Source organism: Canis lupus, chromosome X, assembly GCF_048164855.1.
Source record: "Canis lupus baileyi chromosome X, mCanLup2.hap1, whole genome shotgun sequence".
In the NCBI taxonomy this organism is placed as follows: domain Eukaryota; kingdom Metazoa; phylum Chordata; class Mammalia; order Carnivora; family Canidae; genus Canis; species Canis lupus.
Window position 1 is genome coordinate 64,951,846 of NC_132876.1, and position 13,446 is coordinate 64,965,291.

At 37.2% G+C, this 13,446-nt stretch overlaps 1 long non-coding RNA gene across 1 annotated transcript in view; it reads right to left on the reverse strand.

Moving 5' to 3' along the window:
• Positions 1–728: 728 nt before the first annotated feature.
• The window catches only part of LOC140627739 (uncharacterized), a 38,368-nt gene continuing 25,650 nt past the window's right edge, over positions 729–13,446 (reverse strand). The window contains exons 2-3 of the long non-coding RNA XR_012026347.1: positions 1,249–1,385; positions 729–1,015 (exon numbers count right to left, since the gene is read on the reverse strand). This is a non-coding gene — a long non-coding RNA (uncharacterized lncRNA). The remainder of the gene's footprint in view (positions 1,016–1,248; positions 1,386–13,446) is intronic.

Consider the following 13,446-nt stretch of genomic DNA (forward strand, 5'->3'; position numbering starts at 1 on the left):
AAGTAGATGAGATCCAAGCTCCTTTCTAGCTCTAATGTTCGATATACTGGGATTTGTAAAGGTTCTTCTAGTCCTTGGAATCAGATTTTGTGTTGAAAAAAAAAGAAGAGTTTTAATTACAGAACCCCAAACCAAGTAGCAAGCAATTCACATTTCTGGCATGCAGATAACAGAACAAATGTTCTGTACCAGCCATGATGGAAGACATCAGGTCTTCCCCTTTTCATATTTTTTTATACTTGGGGGGGGTTAAAGGTTGTTTCTTTGATGTCAAACTGTTGCTCCTCTAAGATTTCTTACAATCACTGTATTATCCTGTTTTGCTTCATTTTTACTTCTAAATAATACAAACTCAAAGCCTTCAGGTCTTCCTCTGGAATTCATTTCTGTTTGGTGTTGGTTGATACAGAAAGTTTTTTTTAAACCTCTTATCTCTTTTTTTTCCTCCCTTCTGCTCCTATCCCCTAATATGAACTTTCCATTTTATTTTTTCTTTCTTTTTCCTCTTTAGACAGAAAGCATGACCTTAGCTGTTGGCATGGTCCATAAATGGCATTATCTGAATTCTTGGCCAAATCCCAATTGAAGTATGTTGGGTTACAGTTGGTTCTAGGTAGCTAGAGGAACTATAAAATTAATTAGCAACATAATTTTGAGCTTTACCTGCCTTGTAAAAGTGTACTAGTATTTGTACTAGAAAGCACTTTCTGGCCCAAATCCTACTCTGCTGTTTTAAGAATATTTGGATTTTAAATGCAACATTTTGAGTAAAGTGGTCATTTTATTGGCAACCTCAACTTCACTAGTCCTGGGCAAGAAATACAAGAGCAAACTCAGGACTTCAAGGCTACTACTGTCTTGGAGTTTAAGGAGAGCTCAGTCTGTACTTGTCTTAAGAGATCCTAGGTCTCCAAAGATGATATTCTGTTTTCTTTCCTCCACTTCTGCCTCCAGTGCCTCTCTTCATAATATGTTTTCTTGGCATTTATTTGTGTGACATCTGAAGGGTGGGTCACTGAAAAAAAAAACATGGCATTCAAGAGGCAACCCAAATTATGGTAGTTTCTTTATATCAAATTTACTTAAAAATAAACCAAAATGATAATCCAAAATTCAATTTGGATTTAATTTCTTTAGTTCATTATTGAGAGTGATGTGTTTTGTCTCTGGGAAGGCCTGAGCTGAGGCCATTTCTCTGTGATCCACAACCTGAGCACCCCCAACCCCATCCGCTGCCTGTGTACCTACCCTAGAGCTTTGCCCAAGAGCTGGGCCTTCACAGCCTGGGGTAGTGGATTGTGGCATAGTGCACTTCTGGATTCTTCCAGCTGTACTCTCACTGGGGAAAATCAACTTTGAAGTGAAGCTGAGGCCCTGCCAGGAAACTGAAAAGGGGTTATTAAAAATGATATTTTTCAAACCATAAGTGATGTTTTGCTAACAGAGGGTAACAGGTTACTTGGAATCTGAACTGCTTTGGGTTTTGGATTAAATTGCAAAATTGGCTGAGATTTCAGACCCCCAGGGGGTCCATCTTGAGGGCTGGAGGACACAATTGAAAGGATATTAAATGCTGGCTGCATCTACACATACCAACCAACTAGTTAAAAAGGGAGAATTCACTAAAATCTGTTTATTTAGTGTTGTGGACAAAGAAACATTTGATTTTAGCCTTGTTCTTTTTTTTTTAACTTAGTTTTATTTTGGATTTATTTATTTAGCTTTATTTTAATAAATTCAGGCTTAAATATTTTGAATATGGAAATAGCTTGTATTTCTCCTGTAAGCATCATATTGTTTAGAATTCCACTATATTCTCCCTCACATTTCTACTCCCAACAGATTTCAATTGTGACGATTCTATCTTAAGAACAGAAAAGGAGCTCTATTGGATTCTTTACAACATCACTATCCCATTGCACTCTCCAACTGTTTCCCCTAACAAACTATGACAATATCTGAAATTTGATTATTAGCTTTAACTTTTTGTTCATTTAGGTCCTTAAAGGAGTTTTAGTTTCAAAGAGTCCTCATTTTAGTATTTGTGGCTTATCCAGGCCTTTGGGCCACTGCAGCATGAAAGGGCTTTCTGTCCTTATGTACTTCTGTTGGGTTCTTAGAAGTATTCCCTTCTATAGTTCTGTTCCACAAAACTTTCCCAGCCTTATGTTCTCTGATTCCCCCTTACTGGACCACTTGTTCTTCCTTTAACATTGTTGGAGTGTATTAGCTGCAGCCTCCATGTGAGCCTTGGCTATGGCATTGTTAAGCCATAGTCTCTAGGGTACCCTTTAGTCACCTGACAAGATTTGCTTGGTAAAATTTGTAGGGAAAAGTTGCTCTTACCTTATTATTAGCTCGTAACCTGGTATTTCTGGACTTGAAACCTGTGGTTTTGAGCTACTCTTACTTTGATCATGGCCACCAGAATTTTGTTGTGGACCTGGCCTTGCATTGCCTCTCTTGCTCCCCATTCTTAGGCCCAGTAGGCTCCCCAAGAAAAATGACTTGAAGAACCATGGCCAAAACCCATTGGAGTTAGTGGATGTTGGGGATAGGGGTAGACGATAATTTCCAAGTATCTAATCCCACTTGAATATTTTCCAAATTCAGGATTTAAGAAGTACTTTAAACTCTTAGGATAGAAGAGGCCCTTAGAGATCTTCTTGTGCAACCTCCTCATTTTTATGATGAGGTGACCAAGGTTGGTGTAGGGATTTGGCCAACATCACAGAGCTAGTCAGTGGGAGAACTGGGATGAGAGTCTTGGTCAGTAAAATAAGTTGTCTAATGTTACAGTTAGTGAGGACTGATGCTGAGATTCAGTCCATAGCCATTTCAACTCTCAAGGAACTCTTTCCAGTTTTCTTCCCAGTCTAATTAATAAGAGAAAATAGCAAGTACACAGAAAATACCAAATCAAGTACACAGAAAGTACACAGAAAATACCTATTCAAGTATTAGAACTTTTTGATGTCCCAGATCTATCATCTTAGGTCCTGCTCTGACCCCCCCTAGCCACCCCTCTCCATGGAATATCGAGGTGGAAGTTCTCCTTTTGATTTCTAAGATAGTCTATGGAAGGAAGGTGAGGGAAGTTTTCTGCCTCTACAGAAGGCCAGTGTTGGCCCAAGGCCAACTTTCCTGTTTCTCCCAGGCAGATTCCACAGTAAATGGGTGTAGGAGCAGGCACAATTGGCCCAGACTGTTTTTATTTGGTCTGCAGTGTGGGAGATCAGACGTTCTGAAGAGAATTGAAAACACTTCTTTCTTTGGATTCCTGGGGCTGTGTAGGGAGAGATTGGGCCCCACTTGGCACAGAGTTGATTACAACATTCAAAAAAGCTCCAGTATTGTTGCTCAAGGCTAAATGGAAAGTTTTCCTTGCAGTCAGGGCCGACTCCTAAACCCCACACCTTCTTAAGCCTCTGATTAAAAGACACCTGCCGCCAAGGAGACCAGCAAACAATAAAGCTGTGAGGGGCTGCTCAGAAAATCCCTGAGGGTGAATCAGCAGTAGTGGAGCCTGGATGGGAAGAATACAATGATTTGGCACCTCTTTTGGGTCCCAGCTTTTTTCCCCCTGAGATTTAAACAAAAACTTTCTTTGAATCGCTGGAAGTAGAGTTTTTCTTTTCTTAACTCATTTATATGTCCTAAGTTTATAAAAAATATCACTTTGCTGAATGCTACTCTGTCCAAAGAGTTAACTATCTCCTTTATTTTTCATTTGAGGTAAGAATGCCAGCCATCTCACCTTTTATCATGTCTTCTTCAAAATGTTTTAAAAAGAAGAGACTAGAGGGGCACCTGGGTGGCTCAGTTTTTGACCTTTGGCTCAGGTCCCATGGTCCTGGGATCCAGTCCCAGGTGTTAGAAGAAAGTTATAATTAGTGCTAAGGAAAAAAATAATGCCTCACAAATAGAAGAACTTCAGACTTATTGAGGAGGAGAGGGCTTTTCAAGACCTCTTGAATGAATCTGCCTTCATATGAGACTATTTCTGGAGATAGCCTCCTGTTAATCAGTGTAAAGAATTATTTTTAAATGTTAATGATTATTTATAACCTCATGTACTTTCAAACAATATTTTCAATTGCTAGGAGTACAAATTTTGATCTGATGGGAAGTCATTGCAAAGAAACTCCTGCAACTGTCCCTGATGAAGTATTTACCCAGAGCAAAGCACATTGTCCTAGTTGTCTTGGTGATAGACAGCTTGGCAGTAAGAGCTGTCTGCAGAGCTCTGAGGTGGGGTTGAACTGTCTATAAAGTCTCCATTCAAGTTTGGCTAATTGAAATTAGGAAGAAAATTAATGTAGAAAGAAGGCAAAAAAATTATACCTCCAGTCAGGTTTTGCATGTCTGTCAATGTACTGGGTAAAAAAAAATTTGAGGAGTTCCTCTGTTATTTTTTCTATGTTATTGTTATGTATTAACTGGCACATTAGCTTATAAGACAGGGTTACCAGTATTGGAAACAGACATTTTCCAAGGACCCCAAATGAAGCTGAACTGTGTCACTATTCACACTTCATCATAGTGATGAAGTTTTGGAATATAGATGAGGTTTGGAGCCAACAACCAAGAAAGAATTCTTGAAACATCTTTGGTGCAAAATGGTGGTTTTATTAAAGCACGGGGACAGGACCTGTGGGCAGGAAGAGCTGCTGGCCCGGTTCTGTGAGGGGTGGCTGATTATATACCTGGGAGTTGGGAGGGGTTTGAGGATAGCGTTCTCTAAGGAATTTTGGAAGCAAGGTTTTTAGGACCTTGAGGGGGCTAGCTATTGTTGGGGAAAGATCACGTATTACCATCTAATAAAATCTGAGTCATGAGACTCTTCAGATGGATATCGGTGGGCCATGTGCTTGGGGGATGATTGCCAACACATATCTTGGGGGTTTAGAAATAAAAGGAAATTTCTAAAGGAATTTTTATATGTTAAAGTAGACTTAAAGGCTCCTGGGAGTTGGGCTAAGATTTAAGATTGCCTTCAGCCCTTAGCAAAGTATGAACATCGAGACAGTTGAGTCTGTAGAGGAATGTCCTCTTGCCTGTTTCAAAAACCTGTCAATGTGCTGCCCCGGGCTCATGCTTTGTCCTCAGCTAGCCCTGTGTTCCCCCATCAATAGTACCCAAGGCACAGAGGAAGCAAGGAGCATGCCACTGGAAAGTGACCTTACTAGCATCCAGGTAAAAATGATATATCTTTAGCCAGGAAAGGAAGCACTGTGCTCAAGGCCAAAAGAAACCAAGAGAGATGCCTTTATCCTCAAGTCTATGAAACTCCAGTAGTTGTGCATAAAAAAAATTTCATGTGTGTATGCATATGTGCATTTTTCTGGAGTCTACCTTTTATTAGTGCTCTAAGAATCTCAAATCCTCCAAAAGTTAAGAAACATTGTTACATAGATTCAGATTTATAAGCTTGGCCTGTAGTTAGTTTCTTTACCTCGTATTTGGGTATTGAAGTGGCAGGGGAATGGTAGAATCTTATGTGTTCACCATATAGACACACTAACTAGACATGCTCTAGCTTAGAATCATTGGGTGTGGAGATCATTTAACATATTATTCTTTGGGTAAAATAAAAACATAAAAAAATCTTTATTTTTCCTTAGATATGCCATAACTCATAATGTAGAATAACATTTACAGAACTACAAACACACACACATATATAAACATATATATAAATATATATATATAAGTATAAATTAAAGCCTTTCTCATCTATTTTTGTGTCATTTAATTTCATTCTATCTTCATTGCTTTAAGTATTTCTCACTTCCATGGAGTATTGAAACACCCCTATTTCTTCATTTTATAAAGTCATTATTTATCTCTCTGTATGATGTTGGCATTAAGTAGAGTCTCAATTGGTGATAGTCTTACTCTGGTAAATGTTCTTAGTTATCATTAACTAATTAGTCTCTTTTATTCTGGTCCCCCGTCTCTTCCAAATCACCTACCATCTCTACTGTCAAAAATCCAGAGCAAAACATTTTGACTTTTAGGGAAAAATCAGGTTATTTGAAGTGCCTATCAAGATATTAAATTCTTGGAAAGTGAGAAGATAGTTTATTGAGTATAATTGTTGGCTCTTTATGAGATGACTACAGGTGGTCACCACACCATTCTTAGTATGTGAAAAACATAAATATGCCAAATTCCCACTCCATTTTTTAAAAATATTTTATTTATTTATTCATGAGAGACACACACAGAGAGAGAGGTAGAGACACAGGCAGAGGGAGAAGCAGGCTCCATGCAAGGAGCCTGACATGGGACTTGATCCTCGGTCTCCAGGATCACACCCTGGGCTGTAGGTGGCACTAAACCACTGAGCCACCCGGGCTGCCCTCCCACTCCATTTTGAACCTCCCTCTTTCCAGGGGTAGAGGCTGGCATTAGGATGAATGTCAGAATGGGGTAAGGTCATTTGTTTTACACATTACCTGGTAATTTATAAAACAGTTGAAAGCGTAATGGTGTGTTGTTTTAGGCCACAACAAAATGACAGGATTAAACTAGTTGGATCAAAAAGTTCCTGGTGTCAAAATGACTGCATAAAAATCTAAATTGATGCTCAAAGTGCTGCCTCTTTCAGAGGGCTTTCTCACAGTGAAGCTGAAAACTCTGAATCAACATGTCAAGATATGAATAATTTAAAAATCTTTTCACACTTATGGACTGGTCTATTAAGGATAAAACTGCTTCAATGTGGATGGAACTGGAGGGTATTATGCTGAGTGAAGTAAGTCCATCAGAGAAGGACAATTATCATATCGTTTCACTCATACGGGGAATATAAGAAATAGTGAAAGGGATTATAAGGGAAGTAGGGGACATGAGTGAGAAAAATTAGAGAGGGAGACAAAACATGAGAGACTCCTAACTCTGGGAAATGAACAAAGGTTAGTGGAAGGGGAGGCAGGCGGGGGGATGGGATAACTGGGTGATGGGCACATTTTACATAAATTTACTCATTGAATCTTTAACACAACCCTAAGAATAGGTACAATTATTATCTCTACTTCACAGACAATGAAAGTGATAAACAGAGAACCCTTGATGACAGGTGGCTGAACCAAGGTTTGAATCCAGGCAATCTAGCTTCAGACTCAGTCAATCCATATAAATTGTTATAACATTACTACTTTACATTAATATAATTATTTGTTTATTGCAACATTTGTGTATGTGGGTATTTATTTATAGTCTATCATATTCTGGAAAGTATGTCAGCTTAGAATATCAAGTAAGGTAAAAAGTATAGGTGGTTATTTTATTTCTTATTAGAGGAAATAGGCAGAGATAAATTCAATTAAGTAGCAGTACAGCCAGGAGTGGAAGCAGAGTTAGTTGATTCATAAGAAGGTATATGCAATTATTGTTTATTTGGCAAATTTTATAAGGGCTATGAAGCACAGTTAAATGAAAGGGAATATTTTTTATTTTTTAATTTTAATTTAATTTAATTTAATTTTAATTTTTTAAAATTTTTTATTGAAGTTCAATTTGCCAACATTTAGCATAACACCCAGTGCTCATCCCTCCAAGTGCCCCCCTCAGTGCCCATCACCCAGTCACCCTCCCCCCCAGTGCCCAACCCCCCGCCCACCTCCCTTCCCACTACCCCTTGTTCATTTCCCAGAGTTACGTGTCTCTCATGTTTTATCACCTTCACTGATATTTTCACTCATTTTCTCTCCTTTGCCTTTATTCAATGAAAGGGAATATTATAAATGAAAATGTGGTAACATCCCAGTGCCACTGGAAGGATCTGGTACATAGTGAATGTTTAGTAGGTATTAAGACACACTGTTTAAGGCAGTGGCACTATACAGATAAATATGACAAGGTTCTTCCTCTCAAGGAACTTACAGTCTAGTTGAAGAGTCAACCATGGATACAATAGTATGGCCCATGCTATGGTGAGAGAAGAGGCAGCCAGGACACATCTTTGATGGCCTTGTGCATGACACTTAGAGGGTTCAGTTTTTTTCCCCAAGCAATGCAGATCCTTTCAGCTATGGCAGTAATCTGATCAAATTTATGGGAAATTTCACACTGATAGAAATACAGAGAGTATATTGGATAAAGATGAGATTAGAAGCTTTCAACCTTGACCTGTTTCTAATTTTGTGTTGTATAATTCATTCGGTCTTACTTGCTAATTCCTTGATTCATTCAAACATTTTTTAATGGCTACCTACTATCTTTGCTGGATATAAAACTGAAAAGAACTGCCCTCCAGGACCTCACAGCCCAGCTGGGGAGACATTCATTGTGAACACAGAGATGACAAAAGAGTTTTAATTGTTATATGGATACAGTGATGGGGAAGCACAAACTGGAGTGTCTGGGGAGAGTCTCCCCTGTTAGATTCTAAGAGCTCCTTGAGGATACAAGACTGTTTTATTTTCCTGTATCTACTGAAATAGTGCAAATACATAGAAAATCTCAGTAAAAATATGTTTGTTTTGTTGTTATTGTTATTGTTATTTAGTGTCTGGCATTTCCACTGGCAATGAGCCCCATGATGGCAGCTCAGATCTTAGGTCTGCTGTTGTCTCCTCATCTCACCTAACCTTTTTCACTCCTTGGTAAAATTAATGTATGAAATCATTGATAAAAATACTTCATTCTTTCATGGATCATTCTTCTCTTCCTAACACAGTAATATACATAGTAGTTGGAAAAATTCACTCACTCATTAGATAAGGTCCCATAATAGATGCCCAAAGCTGTGATATTATTTCTTTTGGTTTTAAGAACATAGCTAGGTAGGATTTTATGCTGCATAAACTCAGAACCATTAAAAATAAAAAGAACAGGCTGTAAGAGTCAAGTTCATTTTTTTTTCTAGTATCAGGATAACATCCAGTAGAGGAATTGCTGCTGGACAGAGAGAGAACTGAGTTCACTATCTTAGACTTAGCAATAGCCTTTTGGGAAATCTTTGGAAAACTGACTCCTCAGGGAAATTTGCTCAAAATCTGTTTCAGAAGATTTTCAGTCGGGTTCAGTTCTGGAAAAAGACCATTGGATATAGACAAGACAACTGCTTTCATTTTGCCCTGATTTTGAGACTTTCACCACAGGCTGCAATTTGTAACTCCAGCTCGTTGCTAATTTATGTCCAACTGGTGATTTCTGACCCCAGATATTTTTTTTCAAATCTTTAGATATGACAGTTGTGTTATATTCTTGGTTTCCTTGCAAGAGAATGAGGTTGATAAAAATGCAGTGTAGGTGAATGTAAATGGCAGAGACCTAGTTTGTTGTTGCTTTTTAAATTACTATTATATCAAGGCTCATTATTAGTGGAGGACTCTGAAGTTATTAAACTGTGGTTGGTCTTTTCTGAATTAATTTATGTTCAAGTAGTAGGAGTTATCCCCTATCTTTCATGTATAATTATAAAAGGAAGTTTGGTTGGTTGACCTGAACAGTGGTATTCTTATAATTTCAGTTGAGGGAAAGAGAGATAGAGACAGAGAGGAGGAGGAGGGGTGATGGGAGAGGTAGGGAAGGAGATTTTGGAAGGGAGGGAGTTTTGCACAACTCATTCAAAAGCAAAAGAAGTAAAAACGAAGAAAAATTATGGAGAAGATCTGAATAGGATAATTCAATTAGGTTATGCTAAGTAAACTAAATTCTGGTGTTATTTCAAAAAACATTACAAATTCTCATCTTGTATTAACTAGAGACTTGCTCTTGATGTTTATTCCAGTCCCAGGTGATAGACCCTAACTAAACCAGATGGTGGAAGGGAAAAGAGATGAAACATGATATTTTTCTTAACATCAATTCAGGCCCAATTCAAGCAATCTTCCTCCATCTAACTGTATAAATCAGAAGATCCATTTTATTAATATTTGTTTGATCATTATATTTATAGCTATGAAACTAGTTAGTCCTGCAGACAGGATGGGGACTCAGAGAGGAAATCAGAGGCTCTATCACCAAATATATTTCCCATAGATGTTTTATAACCAGGGTACAATGATTACCACATGCTGTAAATGTTTATTTTTCTTTGACAGTGCCCAATGGAACACACTAAGAGTGTTAAATTAAGTAAACACAACAGCATTATAAGATTTTTATAGTTCCCAAACTTCTGCAGTGATACCCTTGATATCTTTGATTTCACTTCAAGCAATGGAGGTCCATTTTTCTATAACATTTCTAAATTACTACAGTGATTGAATCAGCTATTATTTGTACATCCAGAGTACATACCAGACAGCCACTTTGCTTGCAGTAACTATGACAACCTGAATTTTGTCAGCAGGATCAACAATACTGAGTAGAGGGTCCAATGATTTCTTTCAGAATAAAGGAAGACTTTTAAGAACTGGCATTTGCCAGTAAGAAAGCATTGTGAATGAGAATATTGGGAAGCTGATATATGTTCCAAGGAAGGATACTTGCAGGGGATTTTGCTGAGAAGGAAAAGTCATTTATAATACAATTAATGTGTGTGTCTGTATCTGTGTTTGTGTTTGTGTGTCTGTGCACCTACTCTGAAAGTATGAGCAAAAATTGCCCTTAAGACATTTAGACTAGATCAGAAATTCTCTGAGTTGGAGGGGATCTTTATATTTTTTCCTTTTCATTCTTTTTATAATATTATTTTATTTTCTTATTTTTTTGTATTTTTTAAATTGGAGTTTGATTTCAAATTTTTATTTAAATTCTAGTTAGTTAACATATACTATAATATTGGTTTCAGGAGTAGAAATTAGTGATTCATCACTTACATATAACACCCAGTGCTCACCATAAAAGTGCCCTCCTTAATACACAACCCATTCCTCCACCCACCTCCCTCCATCAAGCCTCAGTTTATTCTCCATCATTAATGGTCTCTTATGGTTTATTTCCCCTCTTTCTTTTTTCCTTCTTTCCATATGTTCATCTGTTTTGTTTCATAAATTCCACATATGAGTGAAATCATATGGTATTTGTCTTTCGCTGACTGACTTATTTCACTTAGCATAACACCCTCTAGTTCCATCTATATCATTGCAAATGGCAAAATTTAGTTATTTTTGATGGCTGAATAATATTCCATTATATATATAATCAAATATATATATAGATCAAATATATATATATATATATATATATATATATATATATATATATATTCCACATCTTCTTTATCCATTCATCAGTCATCAGTCAATGGACATTTGGGATCTCTTCATAGTTTAACTATTGTTGATAATGGTACTATAAATAACAGGCTGCATGTATGCCTTTGAATCTGTATTTTTGTATCTGTTGGGTAAATATCTAGTAGTGTAATTGCTGGGTCATGAAGTAGTTCTGTTTTAACCTTTTTGAAGAATCTTCATACTGTTTTCTAGAGTGGCTATACCAGTCTGCATTCCCACCAACAATGTAAGAGGGTTCCCCTTTTTCTGCATCCTCACCAACATCTGTTGTTTCCTGTGTTGTTAATTTTACCCACTCTCACAGGTGTGAGGTGGTACCTCATCTTGCTTTTGATTTATATTTCCCTGTTGATGAGTGATGATAAGCATCTTTTCATGTATCCATTAGTCATTTGTACCTCTTTGGAAATATGTCTATTCATGTCTTCTGACCATTTTTTAACCGGATTATTTGTCTTTTGGGTGTTGAGTTTGATAAGCTCTTTATAGACTTTGGATACTAACTATCACATATGTCACTTGCAAATATATTCTCCCATTCTGTAGGTTGCCTTTTAGTTTTGTTGACTATGTCCTTTGCTATGCAAAAGCTTTTTATTTTGGTGAAGTCCCAATAGTTCATTTTTGCTTTTGTTTCTCTTGCCTCTGGATATGTGTCTAGCAAGAAGTCGCTGTAGCTGAGGTCAAAGAAGTTGCTGCCTATGTCCTCCTCTAGGATTTTGATGCATTCCTGTCTCACATTTAGGTCTTTCATCCATTTTGAATTTATTTTGGGGTATGGTGTAAGAAAGTGGTCTAGTTTCATTCTTCTGCATGTTTCTGTCCAGTTTTCTCAACACCATTTGTTGAAGAAAGTGTCTTTTTTTTTCCATTGGATATTCTTTCATGGTTTATCAGAGATTAGTTGACCATACACTTGTGGGCCCATTTCTTGGTTTTCTATTCTGTTCCATTAATTTATATGTCTGCTTTAGTGCCAGTACCATACTGCTTTGTCATATAGCTTAAAGTCTGGAATTGTGATGCCTTCTTCAGCACTGATTTTCCCTTTCAGGATTGCCGTGGCTATTTGGGATCTTTTCTGGTTCCATACAAATTTTAGGATTGTTTTTTCTAGCTCTGTGAAAAATGCTGGTCATATTTTGATAGGGATTGCATTAAATGTGTCAACTGCTTTTATTAGACATTTCAACAACGTTTGTTCTTTCAATCCATGAGCATGGTATGTTTTTCCATTTCTTTGTGCCCTCTTCAATTTCTTTCATAAGTATTCTATAGTATTCAGAGTATAGATCTTTTACCTCTTTAGTTAGGTGCATTCCTAGGTATCTTATGTTTTTGGTACAATTGTAAATGGGATAGATTCTTTGATTTCCCTTCCTGCTGTTTCACTATTGGTGTATAGAAATGCAGCAGATTTCTGTACATTGATTTTTTATTCTGAGACTTTGCTGAACTCATACATTAGTTCTATAATTTTGTGGGGAGCCTTTCAAGCTTTCTACATAGAGTATCATGTCCTTTGCAACAGTGAGAGTTTTACTTCTTCCATGCTGATTTGGATGCCTTTTATTTCTTTTTGTTGTCTGATTGCTAAGGCTAAGACTTCCAGTCCTATGTTAAATATAATGGTGAGAGTGGACATCCCTGTATTGTTCCTGAACATAAAGGAAAACTTTCAGTTTTTTCCCATTGGGGATAATAGCTGTGGGTCTTTCATATGTGGCCTTTATGATGTTGAGGTATGTTCCATCTATCCCTACTTTGTTGAGAGATTTCATCAAGAAAGGATGCTGTATTTTATCAAATGCTTTTTCTGTATCTATTGAGAGGATCATTTGATTCTTGCCTTTTCTTTTATTAATGTTGATTGATTTGCCAATATTGAACCAATCCTGCAGTCCAGGAATAAATCCCATGTGATGATGGTGAATAGTTCTTTTAATGTACTGTTAGATTCAAGTTGCTAGTATCTTAGAATTTTTTTGCAACCATGTTCATCAGGGATATCGGCATGTAATTCTCTTTTTTGGGGGGATCTTTGGTTTTGGAATCAAGGTAATGCCAACCTCATAGAGGGAGCTTGGAAGGTTTCCTTCCATTTCTATTTTTTGGAACAGTTTGAGAATAGGTATTAACTACTCTTTAAATATCTGGTATAATTCCTCTCAGTAGCCATCTGGCCCTGGACTTTTGTTTTTGAGAGATTTTTGATTACTAATTCAATTGTTGTGCTTATTATATGTCTGTT